The sequence below is a fragment of the Meles meles genome, chromosome 5 (genome assembly GCF_922984935.1).
Source record: "Meles meles chromosome 5, mMelMel3.1 paternal haplotype, whole genome shotgun sequence".
Classification (NCBI taxonomy): Eukaryota; Metazoa; Chordata; class Mammalia; order Carnivora; family Mustelidae; genus Meles; species Meles meles.
In genome coordinates, this window is record NC_060070.1 from 135,507,412 (window position 1) to 135,529,476 (window position 22,065).

The 22,065-nt window shown below is 36.5% G+C and overlaps 1 pseudogene; it reads right to left on the reverse strand.

The window, feature by feature from the left end:
* Positions 1–1,595: 1,595 nt before the first annotated feature.
* Positions 1,596–1,693, reverse strand: LOC123942782 (annotated as a pseudogene).
* Between the last annotated feature and the right edge of the window lie 20,372 nt (positions 1,694–22,065).

Genomic DNA, 22,065 nt, shown 5'->3' on the forward strand with positions numbered 1-22,065 from the left:
TGCTACATTTTTGTCTTTGTTGATAAGTTCCCTCTTTTGGCTATTCCTTTTTGCAAAATGCCACTTGATTTATCACTGAGAGACAAGGAGTCAACCTGACAACATGCTTTGCTGTCTGTGTGTGAACTTATGACAGACGTAGTGACCAGTCACTGACAGACTTTGAAGGAAATGAGGGGACTGGTCACTGATTGTGATGTACACCATGATATGCACATGTTCATTTGTGAACTAGTGTTAGCAGCAAAATTTTATTTTATATAATTACAGTTAATATAGCATAGAAACCGAATCGGAATTCTGTTTTGGGGAAATTGATGTTATTTAACTAAAACGATGATAACTATACTGTATGCATATTTGAGCCATACAAAGCAAGGACTACATTTTCTAAAATTGTGTGATATGCAGTAACATTGCAATAGAATTTTACAGACTGGTTTAATGATGAGTTGGATTTGTATAAGGATTAAAGAATTCCTTTAGGCCAATAGTTATAAATATAGGCAATAGAGGACGGAAGAAACTTGGTATAAGTGGGTCAGTGGGCAGATTTACCTGAATATACCAGAAAAAGTACAGTCCTTACCAACAGATAGGCAGGCGTAAGCCAGACTGTGGCAGGACTTGGAACTTAGGCAGATTTGTAAACTGGAAAAAAAAATCTAAAATGAGAAAATTATGGTTAATAGAGGCAGAAAATGAGAGTTTTTATGTAGGCTTTGCTACACATCCCATTTCTAATCTTTGGTAGGTCATGGATGTTGGTTTCCTCATTTGCAAAATGAGGGTAATCATACTTAATCCAAATGACTGAGCATAGAGGTTCTTGAAAGCAGATAAAAACTTATGACTGTGTCCATTCTTCAAACAGCATTTACTGAGTGCCTGCTTTCAGACAGAAACTGGGCTAAGTATTTCTGTCATAGGAATGATAGGAAATTGTCTTTCTCTCTATGAGTTGGGAGATGAGAGGAGGAAAGAGATGTGTAAACACAAAAATACCTGAACAGTCTGGTAGCTGCTTCAGAGGAAGTCATCGTGAATGGTTGAACCAGGAGCAATCATGATAACATATTACAGTATTTTAGGAAGAATTCTATGACAACTCCTTGGAGGATAACTTAAAAGGATAGATATCTAATTTTAGTGAAGAGTTTATAGCTCCTGTTTATAGATCCCATGTCTAGGGTCAAACCAATGGAGTGAGTTACTAAAGTGGACTGGAAGAAACATTTGGAGTTAAGAAGTTCAAGATTTTGAAAGTGCAGAGTGTTCTTTGAATCATCTTCATATAAAGTAATGTTCTGAAGAATGATGGCAGGGTTAATCTTCATTTATAAAGATATTCTTTATGAAAATAAGTCCCTCATAATTAAGGGCATTGACTTTAATCTTTGATTAGTTATCATAACCTGGAAGATAGATAACCAAGAAGCAGCAAGAATGTTCATTACTTAGAGCATGCTGCATTAGTGCTTCTCAAACTTTAATGTGCATAAAAGTCACCTGGAGTTTTATTAAAATGCAGATTCTGATTCAGAATCTACAGATAGCTTTTAGTAGTATTGACATTTTAACAATATGAATTCATTGTTGGGTACATAAGTATTAATTGTTATATCTTTTTGATATATTAAACTGATAAGAACAGATACTACACTTGATCTTAGCCAAAAGGCCGAGAAGCGATATATCTTTTTGATATATTGATCCTTTTACCATTATACAATAATCTTCTTTCTCTTTTTATCATTTTAAACTTAAAGTCTATTTTGTCTGTTGTAAGTATAGCTACTCTTGTTTTTTTAAGTTACCATGTCTTTTTTTTTACTCCTCACTCTTGGTCTATGTGTCTCTTTAAGGCTAAAATGAATCTCTTGTGGGTAGCATATTGTTGGATCTTATTTTTGTGTCCATCTGGCCTATGTATGTTTTTGGAGAATTTAATTTACTTAGGTTAAAATAATTACTGGTAGCTAAGAACTTACTAATGCCATTTTGTTCATTCTTTTCTGTTTGTTTTGTAGATTCATCATTCCTTGTTTCTTATGTTGCCCTCTTTGGTTTTGGATGTCTTTTGGTATCAGTATGCTTTGACATCTTTATTGTATTCTTTTGTGTAAAGACTATAGAATTTTTCTTTGTGGTTACCACGAGACTTACATAAAATATCTTGACCTATAATACCCTATTTTAAACAGATAACTTAACGTCAATAGAATTCACAAACTTTACATTTTTACTTTTCTTGCCTCTCACATTTTAGGTTATTGCTATTACAATTTACATGGATTTTATTTTATTTTATTTTTTATTTTTTAAGATTTTACTTATTTATTTATCTGACAGACAGAGACCACAAGTAGGCAGAGAAGGAGGCAGAGAGAGAGGGGAAAGCAGGCTCCCTGCTGAGCAGAGATCCTGATGTGGGGCTCAATCCCAGGACCTGAGATCATGACCTGAGCCAAAAGCAGAGGCTCAACCCACTGAGCCACCCAGATGCCCATACATGGATTTTATATTGTGTAATTAATAGCAGTTTATTATAGTTATCATCATTTTTACTACATCCATTTTTTTTTAAATTTTAAACTGGTGTCGTAAGTTATGTACCAATATTTCCATATTGCAAAATCTAACTACAAATCTAAATTTATCCTTACCAGTGATATTTTTGCTACCCTTTTAATGGTTTTATGATGTTCATTACCATTCTTTTGCTTCTACTCAGAGAACTCCCTTTAACATTTCTTATAAGTCAGGCCTGGTGAAAATAAATTCCCTCAGCTTTTGTTTGTTTGGGACCTCTTTCTTCTGAAGGACAGCTTTGCTGGGTATAGAATTCTTGGTTGACATTTATTGTCATTCAGGATTTTGAATTTATCAACAATTCCCTCCTGGTGTCAAAAGCTTCTGTTGAAAAAATCTGTCTCAAGTCTTACGGTATTCCCTTGTTTGTTATTTCTCTGTTTTCTCTCTCTGCTCTTAACATTATTTCTTTGTCTTGATTTTGACAATTTAATTATAATATGCCTTGGTGTGATCTTATTTGAATTCAACCTATTTAGGATTCTTTGGATCTCATGGATCTGGGTGTCCATTTCTCTTTCTAGGTTTGGAAATTTTTTAACCATAAATGCGTCAAATATAATTTTTGTCCCTTTCTCTTTCCTCCTTCCAGAAATGCAAATATTGTTTCTTTTCATTGTGTTCTATAATTCCCATACCATACACTCTTAAAACTCTTTTTCATTCTTTTTATCCATTTTGTTCCTCTGACTTGATAATTTCAAGTGTCCTATCCTCTAGGTCATAGATTCTTTCTTCTGCATGGTCAAGTCTACTTCCAAATCCTATTGAATTTTCAGTTTAGTTATTGCATTTTCAACACTAGATTTTTGTTTATCGGTGTCATTTTCTTGTCAAACTTCTCATTTCTTTTCATGCATTATTTCATAATTTTTTTTTACTGTCTGCTATGTTTTCTTTGAGTTCATGAAACTTCCTTAAGGAGACTATTCTGAATTCATGTTTATTGATTTTCCTTTCATTAGAGTCAGTTATTGGAGCTTAATTAGTTTCCTTTGGTGATTTCATATTTACTTTATTTTTTGTGATCCTTGATTCCTTATGTTGGTATTTGCACATCTGAATAACAGGTTTGCTCTTATAGACTTTATAGGTTTGCTTTGGCAGACAGTTCTTCATCAAGGAGTTCAGTTTCTGTTTGTGGGTATATCTGTTGGCAATATCTTTGGGCAGGTGGTGCTTGCTATTATGGTCTATTTTGGGGTGAGGCAACTCTTTGAGCTCTAAGGACAGGGATGGTTGGTTGTGTCACTGGCTGAGAACACTTGGATAGGACTGATATCTTGATTCCCTACCCAGGTGAGGCTATAGGATGGGCTCAGTGATTGCCTGGATTCTCTGGTCAGGTTTACTAAATGGTTGAGACTGGGTGCTATATTCAGTAGTAGATGGGGCTATGAAATATCTTCTTGCCCTGGAGGGCAGTAGGGTGCCGACTTGGTTCTATAGATGAGCAAGGCTTCTGTGGTGCAACATTGGAGTAGGGGTTCCTACAGACTAACCCACCATGCAGGGTGGAGGAGCTGGTTGTCCATCCTGGGTTCTCTTTTCCTGCTGGGGGAAATGGAGGCTCAGGGAAGACCCCTTGGCACGGTGTTGTGCTGGCCTTGGGGAAGGGCAATGCAGTCAGCATGTACTGCTTTTCTTAGCCTTCTGATGAAGTCAGTCTTGGTCTCTGTGGTTGCCTCAGCTTTATTCCCATATTCTAGGATTTTCTGAGTGGTATCTTGTTCTTGAATAATTGTTAGTTGTTTTTGTGAGGGGAAGAAAAGTCAGTAATGTCCTAAGTTACCATCTTGGTGACATTACCGCTTCTTGTTAATTTTTTACTCCAGGGTAAGTTCCCAAAACGGAAATGAATAAAATATATGGGAATTATTATAATTCTTAGCTCTTATTGCCAAATTATATTAATTAACTATTAATACCTGAAAAAATTAAGAGTGTTTATTGGATAGTATAGTCTTTTAAATGTTTGCTAATTTAATGGGTGACAAGTTATAACCTGTTTTATTTTAATTTGCCTATGATTCTTTGATTACTAAAGAGATTAGGTAATTTTTCATTTGCAAGTGTATTTGAAAAAAGCAATTCCATGAGCTATGGAGTCATATCTTGAATCTGCCATTTACTAGACAATATATTGGAGATGTTACATAACTTCTCTGGGGTTCCTTCTTGCTTTGTTAAATCTAAATATGTATGACACCTATGCCATGTGGATATTCTGAATTTTAAATCAAATATCTTGTGTAAAGAACTTAGAATAGCACTTAGAACATATAGATCGTCAGTAGTTATTAATAATAGGAGTTGTATTTTCAGTTGTAAATGATCTATTTGTGTTTTTCATTTGTGTGCATTTGTTACTGAAAATGTCACACTCATAATAATCAGAAGTCGAAGATGCAAACAATGATTTAGCTCTGTATTGTCCAATACTGCAACCACTAACCACATATGACAAGTTAACTCATTAAAATTACATAAAATAAAAAATTAAGTTCTTTAGTCATGCTAACCACACGTCAAGTGACAGTAGCCACATGTGACTATTGGCTATTGTGTTGGAGAGTATAGATTTATCCATTTATTTATTTATTTATTTTAAGATTTTATTTATTTATTTGACAGAAAGAAAGGTGGGGGGAACACAGGGCAGGGGAGAGGGAGAGGGAGAAGCAGGCTTCCTGCTGAGCGGGGAGTCGAATGGGGGGCTCAATCCCAGGACCGAGCTGAAGGTAGATGCTTAATGACTGAGCCACAAAGGACAGATTTAGAGAACTTTTCCATCATCACAGATTATTTTATAATATTAATAGTATATTAATATATATTAATAAATATAATAATTTCAGATTATTGAGTTTAAAGTGTCTTTTGAGCCTTAAATTATCCAATCACTTACTTTAAATCCTTACTTCACTGTGCTACTTTAATTTTGGCATGTTAGAAGCTCTGTTTTTTGTTATTCCTATGTATTTCTTTAGTTTCTTAAATTAACTGGTAATGACATAATGACATAATGATTGATGTCAATCACAAAGGTGTCAGGAATGGGAATTTACACTATATTTGTATAAGAATCAAGGGAAACTGAGATGACAGAAAAGCTGTTTATAAATTTTGTAGGGATTATAATAATAACCCAGACTCTTTTTAGTCTATTAATTTTCTAATAATAAACCACATATAAGAATCTTTGTTAAAAATTTAAAAATTAGTTTCTTTATTATTTGTATATTCTGTATAATTATCAAATTGTGGTTTCATGCATATTACTAACCCATAAATAAGTTTACCAAGCAGCAATAAAATTGATCTTGATAGATGTAATCTAAGAGGTTACAAAAATGTTATTTTTCAATAACTGTACTTGCTAAAGTAAGTGAGGTAACAGCCAAAAAGTACTACATAATAAATTAAGCAAAAATAATTTTAAAAGTGATGAAAACAAATGAGAATAGTATACCTTATTTAAAATATTTGATCTTCTAAGGTATGGATTCTTACTAGAACTCTTAGGGCTGAAAAATGAGTCATTTACCAATCAAAGAAAATTTAAGTACATTTGAAATGAAATCTTGACCTCTGGCATGGATTTTTGGAATCATATGGTGTCCATATTATTAGATGTGTATATATTAAGAAAAATAGAATATTAGTAGTAAAAGCAAAATGCTATAGGGGCTCAAAAGGGAAAGGTAACTAAGACATTTGAGGGAATCCAAAAGTAATATATGGATAAGCTCACATTAGAAATGGACCTTAAAGGATGGGGAACATTTTCTTATAAAATTTAAGAATATAGATTTAAACTCATTACTTTTTGTATACACGATGTAATGTAATCCATTACATTTATGATCCTTTTTGGCTTATGGAAACACCACCTTTAGCCACTGGGGACATTTGGTCTTTCTCTTGTGTCCTAGAACATGACTCAAGTAGTCTTTTATAGCTTCCTTACTTTCCTAACAAGGTGTTCAAGCTTATCTTAAATATGTATTGCCATAAGCTTAGAGTCATCATGGGCAATATTTAGAAAAAAAAAAAATCTAAGATGCTAGAAAAAAATTTTGAGAGGTAGAGGAAATACAAAGTCTTTTATAAATGTGGAAGGAGGAGTTACTTCTGTAGGTCTACCCAAAGGAGTAGAGAGTGGGTCTTCGATTAAAGACAGCATGGTTGTGAGGAATTGGTTCTAAATACTGTAGGTGATGATGAATCATTGATCATATATTTTAACATTTTTAAATGGATGAATAACTTGTGTTTGAATTTTAAGTAAGCAGATTTAAAGATATTATGTTAGATGAGAAGATACTGTGAAGAAATTAATTATAAGGTTATTACAATAAATACAGTGACAGTTCATAAAAACTGCAGTGGAATTGGGAAACGTTGTATAGATGTGGGAGATGTTTTAGAGGTAAAGTCCACAATAGTTGGCTACCGGTTGAATATAGGAGCTTGGAAAAATTAAGAGTTAAAACATTAATGAAATCTGAAGCTTGGAAACATAGATTTTCAACAGGTATAGAAAAGCCAGGAAGAGCAATTGGACTTGTGAGAACCTTAACTCTGGGGACATATCAAGGTAAATAGGCATATAAATATAAATGTCTGGAAGGCAATTGGAAACATAAGTCTAAAGCTGAAGAGAGAAAAAAGAGAGAGATTTGGCAGTCTTTGTTATTGAGATTGCAATAAATCCATGGAAGGAGATATTAATTTAAGACATTGCACAAAGAGAGAAAAACATGACTCAATAGAGAATCTTGCATTGTCCCTGTCATTAAAGGAGAATGAAGACTATAAGTAATTGATGAAGGGGACAAAGAAAAAGACTTCATAGAGTCAGAAAGGATGATGATAATTTGGTAGCAGATAAACTCAGAAATGAGAGGTTCTCAAAGAGGAGGCTGTACTCAATTGAAAGATTAAATAGAAGAGGAATTGGTAAAAAGTCATTTTTAAAAATTATGTTAGTCACCATAGAGTACAAAATTAGTTTTTGATGATTCACTGTTTGTATATAACACTGTGCTTCATGCAATACATGCCCTCCTTAATATCCATCACTGGGCTAACCCATCCCCGCACTCTCCTTCCCTCTGAGACCCACAGATTGTTTCCTGGATCTCATAGTCTCTCATATTTCATCTCCCCCATGATTCCTTCCCTTCATTTTTCCCTTCCTTCTCCTAATGTCCTCCATGCTATTCCATATGTTCCACAAATGAGCGAAATCATGTGATAGTTGTCTTTCTCTGCTTGACTCATTTCACTTAGTATAATCTTCTCTGGTTCCATCCATGTTGATGCAAATGTTGGATATCCATCCTTTCTGGTGGCTGAGTAATTCTCCATTGTGTATATGGATCACATCTTCTTGATCCATTCATTTGTTCAAGGGTGTCTGGGCTCCTTCCATAGTTTGGCTATCATGAACATTGCTGCTCATGAACATTGGGGTGTGTGTGGCTATTCTTTTCACTACATCTGTATCTTTGGGGAAAATACACAGTAGTGCAATTGCTGGGTCATAGGGTAGCTCTGTTTTTAACTTTTTGAGGAATCTCCATACTGTTTTCCAAAGTGGCTACTCCAGCTTGCATTCCAAACAACAGAATGAGGATTCCCCTGTCTCCACGGCCTCTCCAACATTTATTGTTTCTTGCCTTGTCAATTTTTGCTATTCTAACTGGTTTAATGTGGTATCTCCATATGGTTTTGATTTGAATCTCTCTGATGGCAAATGATGTTGAATATTTTTTCATGTGTCAGCCATTAGTATGTCTTCCTTAGAGAAGTGTCTGTTCATGTCTTCTGCTGATTTTTTGACTTGAAAACTACCTATGAAAAGTCCACAGTGAATATCATTCTCAGTGGGGAAAAGTTGAGACCTTCCCCTTAATATCAGGAACATGACAAGGATGCCCACTCGCACCACTATTGTTCAACATAGTACAAGAAGTCCTAGTAACAGTAATCAGAAAACAAAAGATAAAATGTATTCAAATTGGCAAAGAGGAAGTCAAACTCTTTCTTTTCACAGATGACATGGTACTTTATTTGGAAAACCCAAAAGATGACACTTTCTGAATTACTAGAACTCATATAGTGATTCAATAATGTGGCAGATACAAAATAAAGGCACAGAAATCAGTTGCTTTTCTATACACTAACAATGTGACTGTAGAAAGAGAATTTAGGGAATCAATTCCATTTACAATAGCACCAAAACCCATAAGATACCTTGGAATAAACCTAACCAATGAGGTAAAGGAGCTATACTCTAGAAACTATAGAACACTTATGAAAGAAATTGAAGAAGACACAAAAAGATGGAAAAACATTCCATGCTCATGAATTGGAAGAATAAACATTCTTAAAATATCTATTCTGCACAGAGCAATCTGTATTTTCAATGCCATCCTGATCAAAATACCAATGGCATTTTTCAAAGTGCTGGAACAAACAATCCTAAAATTTGTATAGAACCAGAAAAGATACGCTCTTGTTCCATCCACGTCGTCGCAAATGGCAAGATTTCATTTCTTTTGATGGCTGCATAGTATTCCATTGTGTATATATACCACATCTTCTTGATCCATTCATCTGTTGATGGACATCTAGGTTCTTTCCATAGTTTGGCTATTGTAGACATTGCTGCTATAAACATTCGGGTGCACGTGCCCCTTCGGATCACTATGTTTGTATCTTTAGGGTAAATACCCAGTAGTGCAATTGCTGGGTCATAGGGTAGTTCTATTTTCAACATTTTGAGGAACCTCCATGCTGTTTTCCAGAGTGGTTGCACCAGCTTGCATTCCCACCAACAGTGGAGGAGGGTTCCCCTTTCTCCACATCCTCGCCAGCATGTGTCATTTCCTGACTTGTTAATTTTAGCCATTCTGACTGGTGTGAGGTGATATCTCATTGTGGTTTTGATTTGTATTTCCCTGATGCCGAGTGACGTGGAGCACTTTTTCATGTGTCTGTTGGCCATCTGGATGTCTTCTTTGCAGAAATGTCTGTTCATGTCCTCTGCCCATTTCTTGATTGGATTGTTTGTTCTTTGGGTGTTGAGTTTGCTAAGTTCCTTATAGATTTTGGATACTAGCCCTTTGTCTGATATGTCGTTTGCAAATATCTTCTCCCATTCTGTCAGTTGTCTTTTGGTTTTGTTAACTGTTTCCTTTGCTTAGTGAAATAAGTCAATCGGAGAAAGACAACTATCATATGATCTCCCTGATATGAGGACATGGAGAAGCAACATGGGGGGTTAGGGGGATAGGAGAAGAATAAATGAAACAAGATGGGATTGGGAGGGAGACAAACCATAAATGACTCTTAATCTCACAAAACAAACTGGGGGTTGCTGGGGGGAGGTGGGATTGGGAGAGGGGGAGGGGGCTATGGACATTGGGGAGGGTATGTGCTATCGTGAATGCTGTGAAGTGTGTAAACCTGGCGATTCACAGACCTGTACCCCTGGGGATAAAAATACATTATATGTTTATAAAAAAAAAAATTTGGAAGGGGAGGCGAAACATAAGAGACTATGGACTCTGAAAAACAACCTGAGGGTTTTGAAGGGTCAGGGGTGGGAGGTTGGGGGAACAGGTGGTGGGTAATAGGGAGGGCACGTTTTGCATGGAGCACTGGGTGTTGGGCAAAAACAATGAATACTGTTACGCTGAAAAAAATAAATAAAATGAAAAAAAAAAAAGAACATGTTCTATTACATTTTGAGACATTAGGGTATACATTCATGAGTGACGAATTTAAATTTCTAAAAAAAAAAAAAAAAAAAAAAGAACCAGAAAAGATCCTGAATCACTAAGGAAATGTTGAAAAAGAAAAACAAAGCTGGGGTCATCAGGTTGCCTGATTCAAGCTAAATTACAAAGCTGTGATCACCAAGACAACATGGTACTGGCACAAAAACAGACAGAATCAAGAGCCTAGATATGGGCCCTCAACTCTATGGTCAACTAATTTTTGACAAAGCAAGAAAAATATCCAATGGAGAAAAGACAGATTTACAACATAGTGACTTGACAATTCTATGCATCACTCAATGATCACCATAAATATAATCAACTTCTATCACCATATATTTTTATAATATCATTGACAATATTTCTATGCTGTACTTTTCATCTCCATGAGTTATTTATGTTATAACTAGAAGTTTGTACCTCTTAAATCCCTTTATCTGTATTACCCATTCCCTGCCCCCCCCACACCCCCCATGGCTATTACCAATTTGTTTTCTATTCTTGAGTCTGTTTTTTGTTTATTTGTTTTGTTTTTCATATCCACATATAAGTGAAATAATATATTTGCCTTTGTCTGACTTATTTCAGTTACTGTTATACACTGCAAGTCCATCCCTATCCATGTTATCACAAATGACATCTCATTCTTTTTTATGGCTGAGTAATATTCCATTGTATACATATACCACAATTTATGCATTAATCTATCAATGGACACTTGAGTTGCTTCCATCCATATCTTGCTATTGTAATTCAGCTGCAATAAAATAGAGGTGTATATATCTTTTCAAATTAGTGTTTTCATTTTCTTTGGTTAAATACCCAGTAGTGACATTACTATATCCAGCAGCACATTAAAAAGATTATCCACCATGACCAGGTGGGATTCATCCCTGGGTTGCAAGGTTGGTTCAACATTCGCAAATCAATCAATGTGATAGAACAAATCAATAAGAGAAGAGAGAAGAACCACATGGTCCTCTCAATTGATGCAGAAAAAGCATTTGACAAAATCCAGCATCCGTTCCTGATTAAAACACTTCAAAGTATAGGGATAGAGGGAACATTCCTGAACTTCATAAAATCTATCTATGAAAGACCCACAGCAAATATCATCCTCAATGGGAAAAAACTTGCAGCCTTCCCGTTGAGATCAGGAACACGACAAGGATGCCCACTCTCACCACTCTTGTTCAACATAGTATTTGAAGTTCTAGCAACAGACAACAAAGAGAAATAAAAGGTATCCAAATTGGCAAGGAAGAAGTCAAACTTTCTCTCTTCGCAGATGACATGATTCTTTATATGGAAAACCCCAAAGACTCCACCCCCAAGCTACTAGAACTCATACATCAATTCAGTAACGTGGCAGGATACAAAGTCAATGTACAGAAATCAGTGGCTTTCTTATACACTAACAATGAAAATACAGAAAGGGAAATTAGAGAATCGATTCCATTTACTATAGCACCAAGAACCATAAGATACCTGGGAATAAACCTAACCAAAGACGTAAAGGACCTGTACTCGAGGAACTACAGAACACTCATGAAAGAAATTGAAGAAGACACAAAAAGATGGAAGACTGTTCCATGCTCTTGGATTAGAAGAATAAACATTGTTAAAATGTCTATACTGCCTAGAGCAATCTATACTTTTAATGCCATTCCGATCAAAATTCCACCGATATTTTTCAAAGAGCTGGAGCAAATAATCCTAAAATTTGTATGGAATCAGAAGAGACCCCAAATTGCTAAGGAAATGTTGAAAAACAAAAACAAAACTGGCGGCATCACGTTACCCGATTTCAAGCTTTACTACAAAGCTGTGATCACCAAGACAGCGTGGTACTGGCATAAAAACAGACACATAGACCAATGGAACAGAGTGGAGAGCCCAGATATGGACCCTCAACTCTATGGTGAAATAATCTTCGACAAAACAGGAAAAAATATTCAATGTAAAAAAGACAGTCTCTTCAATAAATGGTGCTGGGAAAACTGGACAGCAATATGTAGAAGAATGAAACTTGACCATTCTCTTACACCGTACACAAAGATAAACTCGAAATGGATAAAAGACCTCAACGTGAGACAGGAATCTATCAGAATCCTAGAGGAGAATATAGGCAGTAACCTCTTCGATATCAGCCACAGCAACTTCTTTCAAGATATGTCTCCAAAGGCCAAGGAAACAAAAGCGAAAATGAACTTTTGGGACTTCATCAAGATCAAAAGCTTCTGCACAGCAAAGGAAACAGTCAACAAAACAAAAAGGCAACCCACGGAATGGGAGAAGATATTTGCAAATGACAGTACAGACAAAAGGTTGATATCCAGGATCTATAAAGAACTTCTCAAACTCAACACACACAAAACAGATAATCATATCAAAAAATGGGCAGAAGATATGAACAGACACTTCTCCAACGAAGACATACAAATGGCTATCAGACACATGAAAAAATGTTCATCATCACTAGCCATCAGGGAGATTCAAATTAAAACCACATTGAGATACCACCTGACACCAGTTAGAATGGCCAAAATTAGCAAGACAGGAAACAACGTGTGTTGGAGAGGATGTGGAGAAAGGGGAACCCTCTTACACTGTTGGTGGGAATGCAAGTTAGTGCAGCCACTTTGGAGAACAGTGTGGAGATTCCTGAAGAAATTAAGAATAGAGCTTCCCTATAACCCTGCAATTGCACTGCTGGGTATTTACCCCAAAGATACAGATGTAGTGAAAAGAAGGGCATGTTTATTGCAGCAATGGCTACGGTCGCCAAACTGTGGAAAGAACCAAAATGCCCTTCAACGGATGATTGGATAAGGAAGATGTGGTCCATATACACAATGGAGTATTATGCCTCCATCAGAAAGCATGAATACCCAACTTTTGTAGCAACATGGACGGTACTGGAAGAAATTATGCTGAGCGAAATAAGTCAAGCAGAGAGAGTCAAGTATCATATGGTCTCACTTATTTGTGGAGCATAACAAATAACATGGAGGTGGGGAGATGGAGAGGAGAGGGAGTTGAGGGAAACTGGAAGGGGAGATGAACCATGAGAGACTATGGACTCTTAAAAACAACCAGAGGGTTTTGAAGGGGCGGGGGGGGTGGGAGGTTGAGGAACCAGGTGGTGGGTAATAGGGAGGGCACGTACTGCATGGAGCACTGGGTGTGATGCCAAAACAGTGAACACTGTTATGCTGTAAATAAACAAATAAAAAAAAATTTTGGGGAAATGTCATGCTGTTCTTCACGGAAAGGTTTTTATTGACAAAGATGTCACCAATTGCTCCGTATTTTCAGGAGAATCACTTTCAGCTGATTTGAGAATGGTGATGGTTGCCTTGCAATGAGCCAGCCATACCGTTTCATTCAATTTCCCTATAGACTTGGGCATGACCTTTTTTGTATAATTACTAGAAACATTTTTGCACCTTGTAGCCATGGAAGAGGATAAAAGGACCTGTTCTTGTGAGAAACTGAAAATGCCAACTCACCTCAGGAGCAGGATGTTTTATCCACCAGTCCGTTTTTTGTTAGGAAGTTGGAAGGCACACTTTCATGATCACATTTTCATGACTCTTAAATATATCAACCGAAATCATTATTTAGTGGGTCCACAATTCCCAATTTCACTAATTAATTAAATGTTATACTCATTTATTTGAATCATATATTCCACAGAGAACTTCACAGACCATTCCTTCTTGACACTGGATTTTTAACTTAACCATCTGAGAAATTACTGTCTCCAATTAGATTGAAATATTTACCTATCCAGTTAGAACCATAGTTCATTTGGCAGGAATTCAAATGCTGGAAAATATTTCCATGAGCAAGAATTATCTCTTTTTTCCGCTTAAATTCAACATCCCATATACCATATGTTTCTGTTCTGAGTTTGTGAGGGGGAAAAACTATTTTATTTGTTTTTCCACTGGCTCAATTATATGTGTTACAGGAGAATCCTGGTATCAAAAATTACTCATTGGAAAGATGAAAGTTGTATAAATTTTCTCTAGCAGGTATATAAAATCCAATGAGGAAGGTGATGACCTCAGACACCTTTCAAACTATCTAGTAATCTATAGGAGCTCACAAAGGATATAAAAATAAAAGCTTGAATGGAGCTGTCTTCTTCTCCCACTCACTTTGCTTATTTCTTTTCAGTCAGTTTGAGCTGAAGCAGCTAGTGGGGTTAATTCCTTGACTGTTCTGTCAAATGTTAGGCTCCAGTACACATACTTGTGTATATATGAACAACTGTTTTTTAATAACCTGCCAAGAAGCTATAATCTTCCATTGCAGTCCCCCTGGGATTTAATTAGAATGGTTTTCCACAGCCTGACATGTTTATGGGGCATAGGTAAAGAGACAGTTCATAAAACTGTCAATTTTCTGAGAAATTAAAGAAAAATTGGGCTGCTTAGTGCTTTGGCAATTCTGTGCTGCTGATACTAGCATTGCAAGCAATGAAATCAGAGGAAACATAACAAGATACTGATGCATTAGATATGGGTGGGTTAAAAATAATGTACAAGGGCATTTGTCAATTTGAATGCATAAAGAGCCAAGTGTAGAAAGCAAAACATAAACTCGAGTAGCCTGACTTTGGTGTGTTTGGGAACAAGGAGGCGACCATTGAATAACAGTTTATTTGCATCCAGAAGATTTATAATTTTGTTTAATAAACAAGATCAGGAAATGAATTCTTGAGAAGATATAAAGCCTTCTTAGGAAAATGATAATGTGAGGAGTCATGCTTTGATTTGAGGATCCTTCATTTAAACTATCTTTCCCCTATTGGTAAAAATTATTAATGTAACATAGACTCCAGATTGAGAAACAAATCTGTAGAAACAAATGAACCCAAAGTTAACCCGGTCAAGCCTCTTTTCACATTCTACCATCACACTGCCTAAAAAACCCCAACAACAGCAAGAGTATAAAACAATGGAATAAGTACAAAATATGTAGTTCTAGAAGAAAAGAAAATCCAGCATTGAATGCTGTCAAAATGGCCATGGTGCAAGTAACAATAATCACCCCATATGTGCTAAAATCCTTCATCCTAGCAAATCACTGGCAGGGGTCTTCTGAAGGCAGGTGGCATCCTGAATGCTATCACTAAGAACAGAGCTGAACTGATAAAAGGCAGAGCTTGGAACTTGGATGTCACCATGATGTTCTGACTTTGTTCTTGGAGAGTTCCATCCTTACCATATGTTAGTCTAGTTCATGTCCTAGGAGTTTTATTTATGCATCCATCTACTAATTCATTGATTTACTGCTGTTTTCTAGGCTTTGCACAAGGGGCTTGGGGTTCACAATGAACTAGACACAGACTGTTCATACAATGGAAGGTCATAGGGTTTGGAGTCAGATAGACTTGGATTCAAGATTCTGACTCTGCCACTTACTAGCTATATGAACTTGGTTATTACTTCAGCTCTATGCTACTCAGTTTGTACCAGGAAAAATGAAGGAAATGCTACTTATCTTAAGGTTGGATACCTACTTTAAAAATATTAGTTTTATCTTATTGTCTTGTTCCTCAAGACCTACTAAATTAAGGGAGGATGTAGACACAATGGCATAAAATAAGATTATGGTATTAATTAATAAATGCTTAAGAGATATATGTTGGATCTCATAGGGGAATTAAGGATGGGTTCTGCCTGGTATGTTGGGAGAGTTTTTGTAAAGGAGGTAATATTTGAACAACATTAAAAAGGTTTTCCAAATGGAGACTAAGGAGAAGGAAGCTGATGTGTAGGCAGGAGAACGTAAGCGATCCAATGTTTCTGAAACATGGTGTGTACACATGCGTACCTGTGTGTGTACTCATATGTGCTTGTATATGTGTGCAGGTGAGGTTGGGGAAGTGGTAGAACAAAGAAGCACCAGAAGTGGAAGATTGGCAGGGTCCCAAAGGTAAAAGCTCTTTTTGCACTAACATTTTTTTCTACTAGAATGAAAAGCCACTGAGGAATCTTAATAAAAGTTAGAAGAAAAGATTTGTATAGTTTCACTATCGATTCAGCATTTCTCTAGGATGAAAATAGTTTAGTTCTGAACCATTTTAACGGTGTATTCATGCCATTGAATTTGTAGGCAAAGCAAAACCAAACCAAACCAACACAGCAACAAAGAAAAAGACACTGTCAATCTCGCATATGAGAAATTAATAGATAGCATGGGGAAAGGTGTAAAACCAAGGAAGGGGTTTAAGTAAGCCTCAGTGTTACTTCCTATGACAGAACCTCACTGAGTTGTTGAGAGAAGAAATTTGGAGGGGAAAAATCTCGTTGAAAAATACATCTTGGGGCACCTGCGTGGCTCAGTGGGTTAAACTCTCTGCCTTAGGCTCAGGTCATGATCCCAGAGTTCTGGGATCGAGCCCCGCATCCGGCTCTCTGCTCAGCAGGGAATCTGCTTCCTCCTCTCTCTCTCTGCCTGCCTCTCTGCTTACTTGTGATCTCTGTCAAATAAATAAGTAAAATCGTTAAAAAAATACATCTTATAACAGAACATGGTCTTGATTTAAAAGAAATCAGGAATTTATCCCAAATCAGACACAGCATGCATTGATAAAGTCCATTTCATAACCTTTTCTAGAAACAACACTTCTGTATGACTTCACAAATCAAGAGGCCTGCCAACACTGAAATTATCTCCAGAGTTAAATTCTTATAATTAAGGTCTATGTAGAATCATAATTAATATAATGTTATACTTACAATTTTGTAAGGATAATAATAGTTTGGTGTGCTGTAGCTTTTTCCATGTAAGCATCTAAAAGTGATTCATAATCACCAACTAATTAAAATTCTTAAGAGCATCTCAAGGATAAGCTAAAGGGGTTATTCAGAACTTAATGCTCTGTGTAAAGTAAGTTTTGTCTTCATTTGAAACAACTGGAAGATAAGTGATGGGGAGGGGAGACATCAAATATATTGAGCTAGGATTAATCAGAGGATTGATATTCACCGATTTTACATGTGATTTCCAGCAAGCAGGCTAGAGCACAGTTGTGCTGATCCTGAAGGAGGAATAATTTCACAGAATAGTGACTCTGAATCTTAGGCATGTTCAGGATGTCACCTACTGCATAAGACAAATGATCAAGCCCTTTTAATTGCAATGTTTTGGCCTCTGTAGGTGATAAGAAGGTAGTGGTGAAAACATGTTTGGTTAAGATTCCTGAACAAGGGTGCCTGGGTGGCTCAGTGGGTTAAGTCCCTGCCTTCAGCTCAGATCAGGATCTCAGGGTCCTGGGATCGAGTCCTGTATAGGGCTCTCTGCTCAGCAGGGAGCCTGCTTCCTCCTCTCTCTCTCTCTCTGCCTGCCTCTCTGCCTACTTGTTATCTCTCTCTGTCAAATTATATATATATCTATATATCTCTATCTCTATCTATCTATCTATCTATCTAAAGATTCCTGAACAAAGTGGAGATTGATTTTGAGTAGACAATTATATTATCTGATTATCCTATAAGTGCCTCATTTGCTGTTCTAAGTTATATTGCATTTTATCATCATATTGTAATACTTGGCCAAAAAATGAATTAGGTTTTTTTTTTAAAGATTTTATTTATTTATTTGACAGACAAAGATCACAGGTAGGCAGAGAGGCAGGCATAGAGAGAGGAGGAAGCAGGCCCCCTGACAAGCAGAAAACCTGATGTGGGGCTCGATCCCAGGACCCTGAGATCATGACCTGAGCCGAAGGCAGAGGCTTTAACCCACTGAACCACCCAGGTGCCCCATGAATTAGGTTTGTAATGCTTTTAACTCACTCTGGTGCACAGATAATATAGACACTTATATTCAAAGTATGTTACTATTCTGAGTTCATTTCAAACAAATTTACTCTCCCCTCCAAAAAATTATTTAGTTAGAATTATTTAAGAATAGATGCAAACTTGTTGAAAGTTTCTTTTTTAAGATTTCTTTCTTTATTTATTTGAGAAAGAGAAAATGCACACACATGTGCACATGGGGTTGGAGGGTAGGCAGAGAGAAAGAGAGGAGAGAGGGAAAATCTTTGGCAGACTCCCTGCTGAGTGTGGACCCTGATGCAGGGCTCCATCCTATGAGATCATGACCTGAGCCAAAACCAAGAACTGGAAGCTCAATCAACAGAGCCACCCAGGTGCCCCAAACCTGTTGAAAGTTGTAAATTGGTGATAACTTTAAATTTGTTTTGAAAAAAAGTTCCATAGCACAGATTTTGCTTACTCATATGTTTGCTTCTGATTCAAGATATTATTACAGGATATGTATGTATATTTTTCATTGCTTTATATTATTTTCAAGCATATGATTGCAGAAAGTTGATATTGGGTGTGATAGTAGAATATTTCAAATCTTAAACTTGAGAGTGGAATTCATCATCTATGTAATAAATAATCTTATTCTTATTCTACAGCCATAATATAAAAATTAGGTAAGTATATTTATTACAGTAAAATATTTAAATTAGTTTAGTATATAAGAAGTAGGCCTTGGTACTTCCAATTAATTTCCTTGGCTAATTTCATATTTTTTTTCTTCTTTTTCTCCATTTATAACCTTTCTATTTTTCTTTCTCACAGAGTACTGCATTTTTTTTATTATATACTCTGCTATTTCCCTCTGTATTTTTTGATTCCTTTCTTCCAAAGTTTCAAAATTATTATTGTTACTTTTAGGAAAAGTGGAAGCAGTCATTAGACACAGATTGTGTGTGATTTGTCTTTTATAAACCATGAACCATCAGAGGGAGAACATGTTAGGAGTCCAGGACATCGTGGTTTTATTTTTTGCCATATTTTTTCATGTCTTGTGTTTTTATCTCTTTTTTTCATGTTAATAAACCACTAATTGGTTCTCATCCGTTTATAAAATAAAACTAACTAAATAACTGCCATTTCTCTCTACAAATACATAGCGAAAATGAAGAAAGAATGCTTATAGGCAGACATAGAATAAAATCGAAAAGGAGTCAAGGAGAGATGTGCTAAAGGTCACCAAAGTAATATAGAATTCATTCAGATCAAAGAAAGTTGGGAGTTATTTGACAGTGTTTAATATGGAGCAGCTGCATTGGGAAGTCTTCTGTAATAATTTATCCTTCTTTTGACTTGCAGAGCACTGAGCTGTCCCCAAAGAATTCAGATCATTGAATGTGGCCACCTTTTCTGATTTCCTTCGCCTATTCAGTTCAGACGATGTGATGTAATGTGATGTGTCAGTGTATGTATGATGGAAATGTCAGTCTCTATAAGTACTCAGCTCCAGGATCCTGGGGTGAAGTGTTACAAAACACATCTTTGGTAGAGCAGAATAATGTTGCCTTTCCTGCACTTCCCATGGCTACAGTAGATGGAAAGAAATGAATTCAGAATTCTCTAGTTGGTCAGGCCATCTTCTCAGTGAGCTTTGCCTCAGGCACCCTGGACCATCTTCTCCGTGAGCTTTGCCTCAGGCACCCTGGATGTTGCCACATGAGAGCTATATTTCATTTGTCCTCAGATGCTTGCAGCTAAAGGGCCACGTTTTAGGGCTCAAATCTCTGCCTCACAACCAACCTTACCAGCTTCGACTACCCATAAAAAGAAATCCATCAGACTCTGCTAGAATTAATGGCAAGAATCGTCTTCTGTTTCATGAGTTCCCAATAAGATGAAGCCTGGCTTCATCAACGATCCAAGTAAAGTAATAAATTCAAGTCATTATCTGATAGTAAATAAAAGTCATGGACAGGTCAGTGGAGGAACTCTCAATCACCAAAAGGTGATTCTCAGTATTTGTGAGAACTTCTACTAGATATTGTGAGAAGCGGGAAACAAAATGCAGTGAAAGCAATCACTAGCCTTCAAATTCATTGTTACCAGAAAGTCTGAAATTCAAAGAAGTGGGAGCTCTATTTTCTGTCATCGATGTTGGAAAGTCCAACATGGTAGTGTGGAATCAAGGAGGTTGCAGAGCTTCTGGTCAGCCCCACACAGAGGTTAAGGGAATTTCCTTTCTACAAGGCCTTCAACATTTCCTCTTTCTCCGCAGAAAAGATGTGTCAGTGTTCTCACATACTCTTCTTTTCTTCTTTCCCATTTGAAGAAAGAAGTGTAAAAGGCAAGGATAGACCCCTCCTTGTGCCCCCCTGCCCCGCGATGAACCCTGGCCACATCGTCTCCTGTTTAGTCTGGGGTCTTCTTCCTACAATGGCCTTTTCTCCTTTCTTAACTTTTCTCCTACTTCCAATCTAAAGAAATAATACTGCCCTCCATTCAAAACTTCTATCAGCTTTGTGATTTTTGGTAAATGTTTTTTATCATTTTGTTTTGGAAAATTTCATATATACACCAAAGCAGAAGAGAAAAACTAGCCCCTATTTATGCAACACTCAACCTCAGCAATCACCAAACCATGGCCCAAGCTTGCTTCATCTCTACTTCCATCATTGTCTCCCTGTCATGCTGTTTTAAAACAAATCCTAGAAATTATATTGTCTCTAGGAATAATAATATAATAAAAGGAGTCTCTTCCATTAAACATGACAACGGGGGCGCCTGGGTGGCTTCATTTGTTAAGCATCTGACTCTTGGTTTTAGCTCAGGCCATGGTCCCAGTATGGTGAGATGGAGCCCATGTCAGGCTCCAAACTCAGTTGGGAGTCTGCTGTAGATTCTCTCCCTTTTCAACCCCCTCCTCATGGACCCTCCCCCGACTTGTGGTCCAGTGCTCAAACATACTCTCTCTCTCTCTCTCTCTAAAATAAATAAATAAATAAACATGACAACAATGTCATTATGGCATCTTAAGATGAACAATTATGCTTTAATAACCATCAGATATCTAGTTAGTGCTCAAATGTTCTGAATCGTCTCAGTTTCTAGACAGTGACTCAAGACTCAAATAAGATTACATTTTGCAATTAGTTGTAGCTCTTAAGTGTCTTCCTTCTCACTGTCTCTCTTGCTGTCTCTCTCTCTCTCTCTCTTTCTCTCTCTCTATCTGCAATTAATTTGTTGAAAAATCTGTGTCATTTGCTATGGGGAGTTCACCAAAGTCTGGATTTTGCTGATTTTGTCCTGTGAGATGTTATAGCAGGTTTTGAACACTATGCTTCTTACAAATTGATATTTGAATCTACCATTTGGATGAGATTCAGGTTTTATATTTTTTTAGTGAATACTGGAACATTGAAAAGAAATAAAATAAAATGGAAAAAATAAAATAATATACCTATAAAAATTCCTTTTAGATAGTGTTCTATTCTTCCATTAGGAAGTAATAATGTCTGGTTGTCTCTCATGGGATATGGGCTCAAGTTGACAGGTACAGTGTCATACCATTGGGGGCTGCCGTGGAAGTGACCTATTCTAGGGTAAGAGCAATAGGGGTACGTTGCCTACAGTACTGTCAATCCTAAAGAAGACTTAAAAGCAACCATAAAACTAAAGTTGGCATATTTTTTTAGTTATTATGGAGGCTGCCAATTATAAGTACTGTCTCTGGAAAAAAAAATCTGTTGGACTAAGTTCTAAACAATTACTGTGGTTCCTGTTGACTTTTAATGATATATCTGTAAGCTTCAAATTAACGTATTTTTATTACCTATCCTTTAATAAACATTTTCTTCTACACAGAACTTAGTTCAGAGAAGTCCAGCTTCACAGTTGGC